The sequence below is a fragment of the Bombina bombina genome, chromosome 5 (assembly GCF_027579735.1).
Source record: "Bombina bombina isolate aBomBom1 chromosome 5, aBomBom1.pri, whole genome shotgun sequence".
NCBI lineage: Eukaryota > Metazoa > Chordata > Amphibia > Anura > Bombinatoridae > Bombina > Bombina bombina.
Window position 1 is genome coordinate 664,279,592 of NC_069503.1, and position 15,664 is coordinate 664,295,255.

Consider the following 15,664-nt stretch of genomic DNA (forward strand, 5'->3'; position numbering starts at 1 on the left):
AGATGCCACTTGCCACCAGTTTGGCCATATTTCAGAGCTGCAACATCACTGGAGTGCCCAAAAGCACAAGGTGTGCAATACTCAGAGACATGGCCAAGGTAAGAAAGGCTGAAAGACGACCACCACTGAACAAGACACACAAGCTGAAACGTCAAGACTGGGCCAAGAAATATCTCAAGACTGATTTTTCTAAGGTTTTATGGACTGATGAAATGAGAGTGAGTCTTGATGGGCCAGATGGATGGGCCCGTGGCTGGATTGGTAAAGGGCAGAGAGCTCCAGTCCGACTCAGACGCCAGCAAGGTGGAGGTGGAGTACTGGTTTGGGCTGGTATCATCAAAGATGAGCTTGTGGGGCCTTTTCGGGTTGAGGATGGAGTCAAGCTCAACTCCCAGTACTACTGCCAGTTTCTGGAAGACACCTTCTTCAAGCAGTGGTACAGGAAGAAGTCTGCATCCTTCAAGAAAAACATGATTCTCATGCAGGACAATGCTCCATCACACGCGTCCAAGTACTCCACAGCGTGGCTGGCAAGAAAGGGTATAAAAGAAGAAAATCTAATGACATGGCCTCCTTGTTCACCTGATCTGAACCCCATTGAGAACCTGTGGTCCATCATCAAATGTGAGATTTACAAGGAGGGAAAACAGTACACCTCTCTGAACAGTGTCTGGGAGGCTGTGGTTTCTGCTGCACGCAATGTTGATGGTGAACAGATCAAAACACTGACAGAATCCATGGATGGCAGGCTTTTGAGTGTCCTTGCAAAGATCGGTGGCTATATTGGTCACTGATTTGTTTTTGTTTTGTTTTTGAATGTCAGAAATGTATATTTGTGAATGTTGAGATGTTATATTGGTTTCACTGGTAAAAATAAATAATTGAAATGGGTATATATTTGTTTTTTGTTAAGTTGCCTAATAATTATGCACAGTAATAGTCACCTGCACACACATATATCCCCCTAAAATAGCTATAACTAAAAACAAACTAAAAACTACTTCCAAAACTATTCAGCTTTGATATTAATGAGTTTTTTGGGTTCATTGAGAACATGGTTGTTGTTCAATAATAAAATTAATCCTCAAAAATACAACTTGCCTAATAATTCTGCACTCCCTGTATGGTTATACAGCAAATTTCACAGCTTTAGCATAAGCGGTTGGAAAGAAAACACATTTTCGAAAAGTTCGTGTAAACCAATATGGCTGCCACAGTTTGTGACCAATTCCATCAACATGAACAACTGTGACTCTAGGTCACAATATAAGGTTATACAGCAAGTTTCACAGTTCTAACATAAGCAGTTGCAGAGAAAATAGATTTTCAAAATATTCGCATAAAACAAAATGGCTGCCAGATCATATGATATACAGCCTCCATATTATGCATAATAATTCTCACCATAGATGTCAACAAACATGGCAAAAATAAAGCATTTTTGTTAAATGGTTGTTGGTTTATTATTAATTTAAAAATATCGTTAAGCGTTTTTGAACAATTCTAAATGGCTGCCAAATCACATGACCTATCAACTTCTCTTGAACAAATCTGAATGTTAGTCATAAGATAACTCTGTAAACAAAATTTCAAGTCTGTGCCATAAGCTTTCAGAGAAGAAGATTTTTGTAGTTTTTAAAAAACGCGCATACGAAACAAAATGGCCGCCAAGCTATGCATTGTATGGCTTTCAAATTGCACATACTAATGCTCACTATAGACCTCTACAATTTGCAGAAGTTTTATGAAAATTTGCAAATGTTTTATTTCACGAAGGCGACTGCGCAGTGCAAATATTTACGGCAATATTGCCTTTAGGGGTCATGTCTATGTGTACTCATGTGTCTGCTACACTGTAATATAGTTAAATAGTGTAAACAGTATGCATAAAATGCAAATGTATGCAATTAAACAGCGATAAAAAGGCGAATAGCTCATAGCAGCCATGTTGATTATGGAAAATTCGCAGTTTGAACAAACTTGGTAGAGGACCTTGCAAGGAGCACATGTGCAAAATTGCGCTTCATTGCACTCAGCGGTTGCAGAGAAGAAGATGTTTAAAGATTTTCGCACATTTCAAAATGACAGCTAGATCATGTGACTAAATAACTTCTGTTGAACAAACTTTATTTTAGGTCAGTACACACAGCAAGTTTCACAGCTGTAACATAAGCGGTTCTGGAGAAGAAGATTTTCAAGCGGTTGTCGAATTTTGTCGCAAAAAGCAATATGGCTGCTAGATCACATGACCTATAAGATTTATGTTACACAGGGTTATGCACAGCATAGATCTCTAGCATTGGGCCAAGTTTCATGAGTTTGTGAGTTATGCTGTTGTGTTTATAAGCAATTGAAAAAGTGGCGGAATAATAAAAAAATTAAAAAAAAATAATATTAATAATAATCCTGACAATAACAATAGGTTGTCCTGCAACTTCGTTGCATGGCAACCTAATAATAATAATAATAATAATAATTCTGACAATAACAATAGGTTTTCCTGTAACTTCGTTGCATGGCCACCTAATAATAATAAATATAGTTGCAAGCAGCAATAGAGGTGGCCAGCGTATCATTTTTGCAAAGCCATATAAGTAGTTATGTCACAAAATAAAGCTATACAACAACTGTTTACAGTTCTAACATAAGCATTTGGAAAAAAAACACATTTTCGAAATGTTTGCGTTTTTTTAAAATGGCTGCCACACCATATGACCTATACTTTCAACATGAACAAATGTAAGTCTAGGTGACAATATATGGTTATACAGCAAATTTCACAGCTTTAACATAAGTGATTGGAAAGAAAAGACCGTTTCAAAATTTTTACGTAAACCAATATGGCTGCCACAGCTTGTGACTAATTCCTTCAACATGAACAGCTGTGACTCTAGGTCACAATATAAGACTGTACAGCAAATTTCACAGTTCTTACATAAGCGGTTCAGAGAAAATAGACTTTCAAAATTTTTGCATAAACCAAGATGGCTGCCCGATCGTAAGATATACAGCCTCCATATTACGCACAATAGTGCTCACTATAGATGTCAATAAACATAGCAAAAATAAAGCATTTTTGTAAAACATTTTTTGTTTTATTATTAATTTAAATATGTCGTTAAGCAATTTTGAACAATTCAAAATGGCTGCCAAACCACCTAACGTATCAACTTCTCTTGAAAAAATCTGAATGTTAGTGATAAGATAACTCTGTAAACAAAATTTCAAGTCTGTCCCATAAGCAGTTTCGGAGAAGAAGATTTTTATAGTTTTTAAAAATGGTGCATACGAAACAAAATGGCCGCCAAGCTATGCAATGTATGGCTTTCAAATTGCACATACTAATGCTCACTATAGACCTCTACAATTTGCAGAAGTTTCATGAAAATTTGCAAATGTTTTATTTCACGAAGGCAATTGCGCAATGCGAATTTTAACTGCAATATTGTCTTTAACGGTTATGACTATGTGTAATCATGTGTCTATTACACTGCAATATTGTTAAATATTGTAAAACTAATGTATAAAGTTCAAGGAAAAGGTATAAACAGTGCTTCACCTATATAAATATAGGATAGCTAGGGATGTTAATCAATTGGCCAAATGTTATATGGTATAATAATCATTAAATTAAATTAAATAAATGTAAAATACATATGAGTAAAATATGCTGATATTTAATTAGACAAATTCTCGAATCAATACATACATATGCATACTATACTAATGTTATTTATACATATAAAAACATTCAAAATAAAACCATTCATAGATAAATTGTTCGTAGGGAAACCATTCATAAATACAAATGGGTATCTAGACAAAAAACAGAGGAGAGGACGTCTCCGCCTCCTCAACAATAAAAACCTTCAAAGAAAAGTAAGCTATACTTTGGAATATATACTTGATTAAAAATAGTAGCACTCTACATTTAAAAAGTTGCAAGTCACTTGTTTAATTGCAGTACACTCTACAATGTTGCAATTTGTATTGCTCACTCCTCTGTGTTTACTACTCCACCTTTTATCTTAATAGAGCTCAGCAATTACTGATGTCAAATTTGCTTATTGTAAGATTTCCGCATTAATATTCATAAGAATAGTTTGTGTGCTTGAAATAGAAGTTAGTAGTTGTTTGTAAACAGTTTTTGTTAGCAAGCGAGTGGAAGGGTAGCTCCAAAAAACATTCAATCGTGATTCCGTGTACAAACTTGTTGCATTTAAAAAATGTACACTCTCAGTGCTGCAAAGTTCAGTGCAGGATAGGTAATTCCAAGCAGGTATACTTTACCGGTCACCCTCTGTTTGCGATCTCCAGCGTGGATTTTATGGCATCCTTTTGGCCCTGTATCGACCTGTCGGATAACGCTCTCACCTCTGACCTTGATGTAATAGTGTCAACAATTTTCATCCACAACGAGCACTACCAATATGGTCTCTCCAGGTGTCCACTTCGCTATAGGTGTACCGGTGCCTGCTTGTATACTTCTTTCTTTAGATGCCGATGCTGATAATCTGGATTTCGTTTTTCAAAACTCTGCGCAGAGTATCAAGTGGGTTGTAGCCTGCACGGCTAATTGCTATTCCAGATTCTTTCTTTTAGTAGCTCCTTCGAAAACACGTCTATGCGTTTCACCGTAGTGTAGGCTTTGTCAAGACTGATCTTTCAAGGAGCTGTTTGTTGGATTTAAATACCCCGCCTTTGATTTCTATTGGTTAGTGGTTTTCTTCATTGCATGAGTGTATATAAGGAGTCGTGATCATTCAAAGTGTATCTTATTGCTTTTTCTGCTAGATATTATCTTTTTTCTTTTAAGGTGAAGTGCATACTTAAGCATTCAAAAAGTTCAATTTTAAGAAACTTAAAAGATTTAACAGATTTTTATATAAAGTGTGATGCTATTAAGGTGGTGATACAATCAAGTTATGGACTAATTTAAGTAGGTATTTTAAGTTGGATACTCATATAGTTCATAGTTGGTCTAAGTTAATTGAATTATATAAAAAAGAAATATAAACAATATATAAGAAAGTTATAAATAATATATATAAAAATATATATATAAAATATAAATGAATAAAGATGGAATGATTACAGTATGACTGTATATTAAGATCTTATATTATCTATATTCTTATCTGCTATAAACTATTTTGTATTACTGCGTAGTTCCACATTTCATAATTGTATATTGGGGAATTACAATATTTTATTTTATTTACAATATTTTCATATATTAAGCTAGACAAGAATATATACATATATAGATATGGATGGGTATGTTGATATATCTATTTCTCATAATCCTATTGGTAACGCAGAGGTCTTTATTCTACCATAAACAGATTTACATCTAATTCGAAATTTAATCCTTTTGGATATAGTGTCATGATTTCATAATTATATATTGGGAAATTGTAATATTAACATCATTTTATTTTATTTCCAATATTTTTATGTGTTAGGATATATACAGATATATACCTATATAGATATGGATGGATATGTAAATATATCCATTCTTCATAGTTTTATTTGTCACCCAGAAATCTTTATTCTACCATAAACGGATTTACATCTAATTCGGAATTTAATCCTTTTGGATATACAGGGAGTGCAGAATTATTAGGCAAGTTGTATTTTTGAGGATTAATTTTATTATTGAACAACAACCATGTTCTCAATGAACCCAAAAAACTAATTTATATCAAAGCTGAATAGTTTTGGAAGTAGTTTTTAGGGGATATCTGTGTGTGCAGGTGACTATTACTGTGCATAATTATTAGGCAACTTAACAAAAAACAAATATATACCCATTTCAATTATTTATTTTTACCAGTGAAACCAATATAACATCTCAACATTCACAAATATACATTTCTGACATTCAAAAACAAATCGGTGACCAATATAGCCACCTTTCTTTGCAAGGACACTCAAAAGCCTGCCATCCATGGATTCTGTCAGTGTTTTGATCTGTTCACCATCAACATTGCGTGCAGCAGCAACCACAGACTCCCAGACACTGTTCAGAGAGGTGTACTGTTTTCCCTCCTTGTAAATCTCACATTTGATGATGGACCACAGGTTCTTAATGGGGTTCAGATCAGGTGAACAAGGAGGCCATGTCATTAGATTTTCTTCTTTTATACCCTTTCTTGCCAGCCACGCTGTGGAGTACTTGGACACGTGTGATGGAGCATTGTCCTGCATGAAAATCATGTTTTTCTTGAAGGATGCAGACTTCTTCCTGTACCACTGCTTGAAGAAGGTGTCTTCCAGAAACTGGCAGTAGGACTGGGAGTTGAGCATGACTCCATCCTCAACCCGAAAAGGCCCCACAAGCTCATCTTTGATGATACCAGCCCAAACCAGTACTCCACCTCCACCTTGCTGGCGTCTGAGTCGGACTGGAGCTCCCTGCACTTTACCAATCCAGCCACGGGCCCATCCATCTGGCCCATCAAGACTCACTCTCATTTCATCAGTCCATAAAACCTTAGAAAAATCAGTCTTGAGATATTTCTTGGCCCAGTCTTGACGTTTCAGCTTGTGTGTCTTGTTCAGTGGTGGTCGTCTTTCAGCCTTTCTTACCTTGGCCATGTCTCTGAGTATTGCACACCTTGTGCTTTTGGGCACTCCAGTGATGTTGCAGCTCTGAAATATGGCCAAACTGGTGGCAAGTGGCATCTTGGCAGCTGCACGCTTGACTTTTCTCAGTTCATGGGCAGTTATTTTGCGCCTTGGTTTTTCCTACACGCTTCTTGCGACCCTGTTGACTATTTTGAATGAAACGCTTGATTGTTCGATGATCACGCTTCAGAAGCTTTGCAATTTTAAGAGTGCTGCATCCCTCTGCAAGATATCTCACTATTTTTGATTTTTCTGAGCCTGTCAAGTCCTTCTTTTGACCCATTTTGCCAAAGGAAAGGAAGTTGCCTAATAATTATGCACACCTGATATAGGGTGTTGATGTCATTAGACCACACCCCTTCTCATTACAGAGATGGACATCACCTAATATGCTTAATTGGTAGTAGGCTTTCAAGCCTATACAGCTTGGAGTAAGACAACATGCATAAAGAGGATGATGTGGTCAAAATACTCATTTGCCTAATAATTCTGCACTCCCTTTAGAGTGTCCATGTTGTAAATATATTCAGCTTCTTTCTTTAGTATAACTTTTTCAAAGTTCCCTCCTCGCCAAGGTTTTTTCACTTTCTTTATACCCCAATATAATAGACCTTTGATACTATTGTTGTGTACTGACCTAAAGTGTTCGTAAAGGTGTGTATCTAGATGGCCCTTCTCTATATTCCATATATGTTCTCGAATCCTTGTGCGGAGGCATCTGGTTGTCTCGCCCAAATATTGCAATTTGCAACTACATTGAAGTACATATATAATGTTATGGTCACTACACCTGATGGTCTCATTGATTTTTGCTATGTAATCATTGTTTGTTGCTTTCACTTCTTTGGTCTTGTTACTATACTTGCATGCTTTGCAACTATAGCATGGAAAAAATCCTACTATTCGTTTCCCTTTTAAATCTCTGTCACCCTTTTTGTTTCCTTGTGTGAACTCACTAGGGGCTAGCACACTTTTCATATTTTTCGCCTTCCTTTATATGAAGTTAGGGTTTGATGTTAGTTTATCCCATAGAATAGGATCATCCTGTATTAAATGCCAGTGTTTTTTTACAATTTTCTCTATGGCTCTATTGTCACTTTTATAATTAGTAATGAATGGAACTTTGAGCTTATCTCCCTCATCTTCCTTCCTTGTTGTACTACTATTTGGTTGTGTATTTGTCTCATATTGGTCCCTCCCAGTTTGTTTTGCTGATCTTACTATTTCTTGATTATAAGACCTTTCTAAAAACCTTTCTTCTAGAGTTTTTATTTGTGTATCATAATCAGTTACTCTTGAGCAATTTCTGCTGATTCTTAGACGCTGACTTTTGGGGATATTCGTTATCCACCTAGAAAGGTGGCAGCTTTCAGAATGGATATATCCATTTGCATCAACTTTTTTGAAGTGATTTTTTGTGTATAAAGTTTTATTCTCAATAAAAATGTCTAAATCTAGAAACGTTATAATCTTTTCATTTGTCTCATATGGATATTTCAATCCATCATTATTTGAATTCATGTCCTCAAACATTTTTATTAGACCTTGTTCGTCTCCTCGCCATACTATCAATACGTCATCTATATAGCGCTTGAAGAGCACGAGACTCGCGCCCAGATCATGTGACTCTAGGAATCTTTGTTCCCAGAGTCCCATGAAAAGATTTGCGTAACTGGGCGCGAATCTTGTGCCCATCGCTGTACCTCTCGTTTGCGTATATATTTTATTATTAAAGACAAATATGTTATTCTAGGGGATAAACTAACATCAAACCCAAACTTCATATATAGGAAGGCGAAAAATATGAAAAGTGTGCTAGCCCCTAGTGAGTTCACACAAGGAAACAAAAAGGGTGACAGAGATTTAAAAGGGAAACGAATAGTAGGATTTTTTCCATGCTATAGTTGCAAAGCATGCAAGTATAGCAACAAGACCAAAGAAGTGAAAGCAACAAACAATGATTACATAGCAAAAATCAATGAGACCATCAGGTGTAGTGACCATAACATTATATATGTACTTCAATGTAGTTGCAAATTGCAATATTTGGGCGAGACAACCAGATGCCTCCGCACAAGGATTCGAGAACATATATGGAATATAGAGAAGGGCCATCTTGATACACACCTTTACAAACACTTTAGGTCAGTAGACAACAATAGTATCAAAGGTCTATTATATTGGGGTATAAAGAAAGTGAAAAAACCTTGGTGAGGAGGGAACCTTGAAAAAGTTATACTAAAGAAAGAAGCTGAATATATTTACAACATGGACACTCTATATCCAAAAGGATTAAATTCCGAATTAGATGTAAATCCGTTTATGGTAGAATAAAGATTTCTGGGTGACAAATAAAACTATGAAGAATGGATATATTTACATATCCATCCATATCTATATAGGTATATATCTGTGTCTATCCTAACACATAGAAATATTGGAAATAAAATAAAATGATGTTAATATTACAATTTCCCAATATATAATTATGAAATCATGACACTCTATATCCAAAAGGATTACATTTCGAATTAGATGTAAATCTGTTTATGGTAGAATAAAGACCTCTGGGTTACCAATAGGACTATGAGAAATAGATATATCAACATACCCATCCATATCTATATATGTATATATTCTTGTCTAGCTTAATATATGAAAATATTGTAAATAAAATTAAATATTGTAATTCCCCAATATACAATTATGAAATGTGGAACTACGCAGTAATACAAAATAGTTTATAGCAGATAAGAATATAGAGAATATAAGATCTTAATATACAGTCATACTATAATCATTCCATCTTTATTCATTTATTTTTTATATATATATTTTTATATATATTATTTATAACTTCCTTATATATTGTTTATATTTCTTTTTTATATAATTCAATTAACTTAGACAAACTATCAACTATATGAGTATCCAACATAAAATACCTACTTAAATTAGTCCATAACTCGATTGTATCACCACCTTAATAGAATCACGCTTTATATAAAAATCTGTTAAATCTTTTAAGTTTCTTAAAATTTAACTATTTGAATGCTTAAGTATGCACTTCACCTTAAAAGAAAAAAGATGATATCTAGCAGAAAAAGCAATAAGATACACTTTGATTGATCATGACTCCTTATATACACTCATGCAATGAAGAAAACCGCTAACCAATAGAAATCAAAGGCGGGGTATTTAAATCCAACAAACAGCTCCTCGAAAGATCAGTCTTGACAAAGCCTACACTACGGTGAAACGCGTAGACATGTTTTCGAAGGAGCTATTAAAAGAAAGAATCTGGAATAGCAATTAGCCATGCAGGATACAACCCACTTGATACTCTGCGCAGAGTTTTGAAAAACGGAATCCAGATTATCAGCATCGGCATCTAAAGAAAGAAGTATACAAGCAGGCACCGGTACACCTATAGCAAAGTGGACACCTGGAGAGACCATATTGGTAGTGCTCGTTGTGGATGAAAATTGTTGACACTATTACATCAAGGTCAGAGGTGAGAACGTTATCCGACAGGTCGATACAGGGCCAAAAGGACGCCATAAAATCCACGCTGGAGATCGCAAACAGAGGGTGACAGGTAAAGTATACCTGCTTGTAATTACCTATCCTGCACTGAACTTTGCAGCACTGAGAGTGTACATTTTTTAAATGCAACAAGTTTGTACACGGAATCACGATTGAATGTTTTTTGGAGCTACCCTTCCACTCGCTTGCTAACAAAAACTGTTTACAAACAACTACTAACTTCTATTTCAAGCACACAAACTATTCTTATGCATATTAATGTGGAAATCTTACAATAAGCAAATTTGACATCAGTAATTGCTGAGCTCTATTAAGATAAAAGGTGGAGTAATAAACACCGAGGAGTGAGCAATACAAATTGCAACATTGTAGAGTGTACTGCAATTAAACAAGTGACTTGCAACTTTGTAAAGGTGGAGTGCTACTATTTTTAACCAAGTATATATTCCAAAGTATAGCTTACTTTTCTTTGAAGGTTTTTATTGTTGAGGAGGCGGAGACGTCCTCTCCTCTGTTTTTTGTCTAGATACCCATTTGTATTTATGAATGGTTTCCCTACGAACAATTTATCTATGAATGGTTTTATTTTGAATGTTTTTATATGTATAAATAACATTAGTATAGTATGCATATGTATGTATTGATTCGAAAATTTGTCTAATTAAATATCAGCATATTTTACTCATATGTATTTTACATTTATTTAATTTAATTTATCGATTATTATACCATATAACATTTGACCAATTGATTAACATCCCTAGCTATCCTATATTTATATAAGTGAAGCACTGTTTATACCTTTTCCTTGACCTTTATTTTTAGAATATTTGTGAGATTATTCTACTAAACAGCTCACAGGGTTTAAGTAAGGCGCTTCTTATATACCAGTTTTTACATCTTTATTATTGTAAAACGAATGTAGAAAGTGCAAAATTACGCAATTAAATGGCGATAAAAAGGTTAATGTCTCACAGCAGCCATGTTGATTATGGAAAAATCGCAGTTTGAACAAACTTGGTAGAGGACCTTGCAAGGAGCATATGTGCAAAATTGCACGTCCTTGCGCTAAGCGGTTTAAGAGAAGAAGATGTTTGAATATTTTTGCAAAATGGCTGCCACATCATGTGACCAAGGCACTTCTCTTGAGCAATAGCAATTTTAGGTCATAGTAGCACTAAGCACAGAAAGTTTCAAAGTTGTAACATAAGCAGTTCCAGAGCTAAAGATTTTTAAGCGGTTGTCAAAATTTGGCGCAAAAAGCAATATGGCTGCCAGAGCATGGGACCTATGAGTTCAATTTTGCATGAGATGTATCACAGCAATAGGCTTTACCAGCACACCTGATTTTAAGAGCTTTGCAAAAACAGTTAAGCAGTTATGGGCAATTGAATATAAAGCTTGGCGGAATAATAATAATAATAATAATCCGAACAATAACAATAGGTTGTCCTGCAATGTTGTTGCTGGCCACCTAATAATAAATATAGCTGCAAGCAGCGATAGAGGTGGCCATGCGCATCGACATTGCAATAACATAGAAGCAGCTACGTCACAATATCAAGCTTTATAGAAGTTTTTACAATTCTAACATTAGCAGCTGGAAAGAAAACACATTTTTGAAATTTTTGCGTTTTTCAAGATGGCTGCCCCACCATATGACCAATACTTTCATCATGATCAGATGTAACTCTAGGTGACAATATATGGTTATATAGCAAATTTCACAGCTTTAACATAAGCGGTTGGAAAGAAAACACATTTTCAAAAATATCGCATAAACCAATATGGCTGCCACAGCTTGTGCCCAATTCCTTCAACATGAACAACTGAGACTTTAGGTCACAATATAAGGTTATACAGCAAGTTTCACAGTTCTAACATAAGCAGTTGCAGAGAAAATAGATTTTCAAAATATTCGCATAAAACAAAATGGCTGCCAGATCATATGATATACAGCCTCCATATTATGCACAAGAATTGTCACCATAGATGTGAATAAACATGGCAAAAATAAAGCATTTTTGTAAAACGGTTTTTGTTTTATTATTAATTTAATAATATTGTTAAGCATTTTTTAACAATTCAAAATGGCTGCCAAAACACATGACCTATCAACTTCTCTTGAACAAATCTGAATGTTATTCATAAGATAACTCAGTAAACAAAATTTCAAGTGTGTGCCTTAAGCGGTTTGGGAGAAAAAGATTTTTATCGTTTTTAAAAACAGCGCATATGAAACAAATTGGCCGCCAAGCTATGCATTGTATGGCTTTCAAATTGTACATACTAATGCTCACTATAGACCTTTACAATTTGCAGAAGATTCATGAAAATTTGCAAATGTTTTATTTCACGAAGGCGACTGCGCAATGCGAATTTTAACTGCAATATTGTCTTTAAGGGTTATGTTTATGTGTAATCATGTGTCTATTACACTGTAATATTGTTAAATATTGTAAAACTAATGTATGAAGTGCAAAATTACGCAATTAAATGGCTATTAAAAGGTTAATGTCTCACAGCAGCCATGTTGATTATGGAAAAATCGCAATTTTAACAAACTTGGTAGAGGACTATGCATGGAGCATATGTGCAAAATTGTGCTTTATTGCACTAAGCGGTTTAAGAGAAGAAGATGTTTAAAGATTTTCGCAAAATGCAAGATGGCTGCTACATCATGTGATCAAGGCACTTCTGTTGAGCAATGGCAAATCTAGTTTATAGCAGCACTGAGCACAGCAAGTTTCAAAGTTGTAACACAGGCAGTTCCAGAGATAAAGATTATTAAGCGTTTCTCGAAACTAGTTGGAAAGAAAACACATTTTCGAAATTTTTGTGTTTTTCAAGATGGCTGCCCCACCATAGGACCAATACTTTCATCACGATCAGATGTAACTCTAGGTGACAATATATGGTTATACAGCAAATTTCACAGCTTTAACATAAGCGGTTGGAAAGAAAGCACATTTTCTAAATTTTCGCGTAAACCAATATGGCTGCCACAGTTTGTGACCAATTTCATTAACATGAACCACTGTGACTCTAGGTCACAATATAAGGTTATACAGCAAGTTTCACAGTTCTAACATAAGCAGTTGCAGAGAAAATAAATTTTCAAAATATTCGCATAAAACAAAATGGCTGCCAGATCATATGATATACAGCCTCCATATTATGCACATTAATTCTCACCATATATGTCAACAAACATGGCAAAAATAAAGCATTTTTGTAAAACAGTTTTTGTTTTATTATTAATTTAAAAATATCGTTAAGCGTTTTGAACAATTCAAAATGGCTGCCAAATCACATGACCTATCAACTTCTCTTGAACAAATCTGAATGTTAGTCATAAGATAACTCTGTAAACAAAATTTCAAGTCTGTGCCATAAGCTTTCGGAGAAGAAGATTTTTGTAGTTTTTGAGTTATGTTGTGGTTATTATAAGCATTTGAAAAAAACGGCAGAAAAATAATTTTAATACAAGCAATAACAAATAATAATATAGCTGCAAGCAGCGATAGAGGTGGCCACGCGCATCGCCTTTGAAAAGCATATAAGCTGCAAAGTCACAATATATAGCTACACAGCAAATTTCACAGCTTTAACATAAGCGGTTGCAAAGAAATCACATATTCAAAATTTTCGCGTAAACCAAAATGTCTGCCATAGCTTGTGACCAATTCCTTCAACAAGAACAAATGTGACTCTATGTCACAATATAAGGTTATACAGCTAGTTTCACAGTTCTAACATAAGCAGTTGCAGAGAAAATAGATTTGTGAAATTTTCGCATAAAACAAAATGGCTGCCAGATCACATGATATACAGCCTCCATATTATGCACAATAATTCTCACCATAGATGTCAATAAACATGGCAAAAATAAAGCATTTTTGTAAAACGGTTTTTGTTTTATTATTAATTTAAAAATATCGTTAAGTTATTTTGAACAATTCAAAATGGCTGCCAAACCACATGACGTATCAACTTCTCTTGAACAAATCTGAATGTTAGTCATAAGATAACTCTATGAACAAAATTTCAAGTCTGTCCCATAAGCGGTTTCGGAGAAGAAGATTTTTATAGTTTTTAAAAATGGCGCATACAAAACAAAATGGCCGCCAAGCTATGCAATATATGGCTTTCAAATTGCACAGACTAATGCTCACTATAGACCTCTACAATATGCATAAGTTTCATGAAAATTTGCAAATGTTTTATTTCACGAAGGTGATTGCGCAATGCGAATTTTGACTGCAAAATTGTCTTTAAGGGTTATGACTGTGCAATCATGTGTCTATTACACTGTAATATTGTTAAATATTGTAAAATTAATTTATAAAGTGAAAACTTACGCAATTAAATGGTGATAAAAAGGTTAATGTCTCACAGCAGCCATGTTGATTATGGAAAAATCGCAATTTTAACAAACTTGGTAGAGGACCTTGCAAGGAGCATATGTGCAAAATTGCGCTTTATTGCACTAAGCGGTTTAAGAGAAGAAGGTGTTTAAATATTTTCGCAAAATGCAAGATGGCTGCTACATCATGTGACCAAGGCACTTCTGTTGAGCAATGGCAAATCTAGTTCATAGCAGCACTGAGCACAGCAAGTTTCAAAGTTGTAACATTAGCAGTTCTAGAGCTAAAGATTATTAAGCGTTTATCGAAATTTGTTGCAAAAAGCAATATGGCTGCGTAACCTTATGACCTATGAGTTCAATATTGCATGAGATTAAGCAAAGCAATAGGCTGTACCGGCATACCTGATTTCAAGAGCTTTGCTTTAGCAGTTCAAAAGTTATGGGCAATAGAAAAAGTGGCAGAATAATAATAATAATAATAATTAAAAAAAAAAATAATAATAATAATAATCCTGACAATAACAATAGGTTGTCCTGCAACTTTGTTGCATGGCGACCTAAAAATATAGCTGCAAGCAGCGATAGAGGTGGCCATGCTCATCGATATTGCAATGACATACAAGCAGCTAACTGACAATATAAAGTTTTATTGAAGTTTTTACAATTCTAACATTAGCAGTTGGAAAGAAAACACATTTTCAAAATGTTTGCGTTTTTCAAGATGGCTGCCCCACCATATGACCAATACTTTCATCACGATCAGATGTAACTCTAGGTGACAATATATGGTTATACAGCAAATTTCACAGCTTTAACATAAGCGGTTGGAAAGAAAACACATTTTTCAAAATTTTCGCGTAAACCAATATGGCTGCCACAGTTTGTGACCAATTCCTTCAACATGAACAACTGTGACTCTAGGTCACAATATAAGGTTATACAGCAAGTTTCACAGTTCTAACATAAGCAGTTGCAGAGAAAATAGATTTTCGAAATATTTGCATAAAACAAAATGGCTGCCAGATCATAAGATATACAGCCTCCATATTATGCACAATAATTCTAACCATAGAGGTTAACAAACATGGCAAAAATAAAGCATTTTTGTAAAACAGT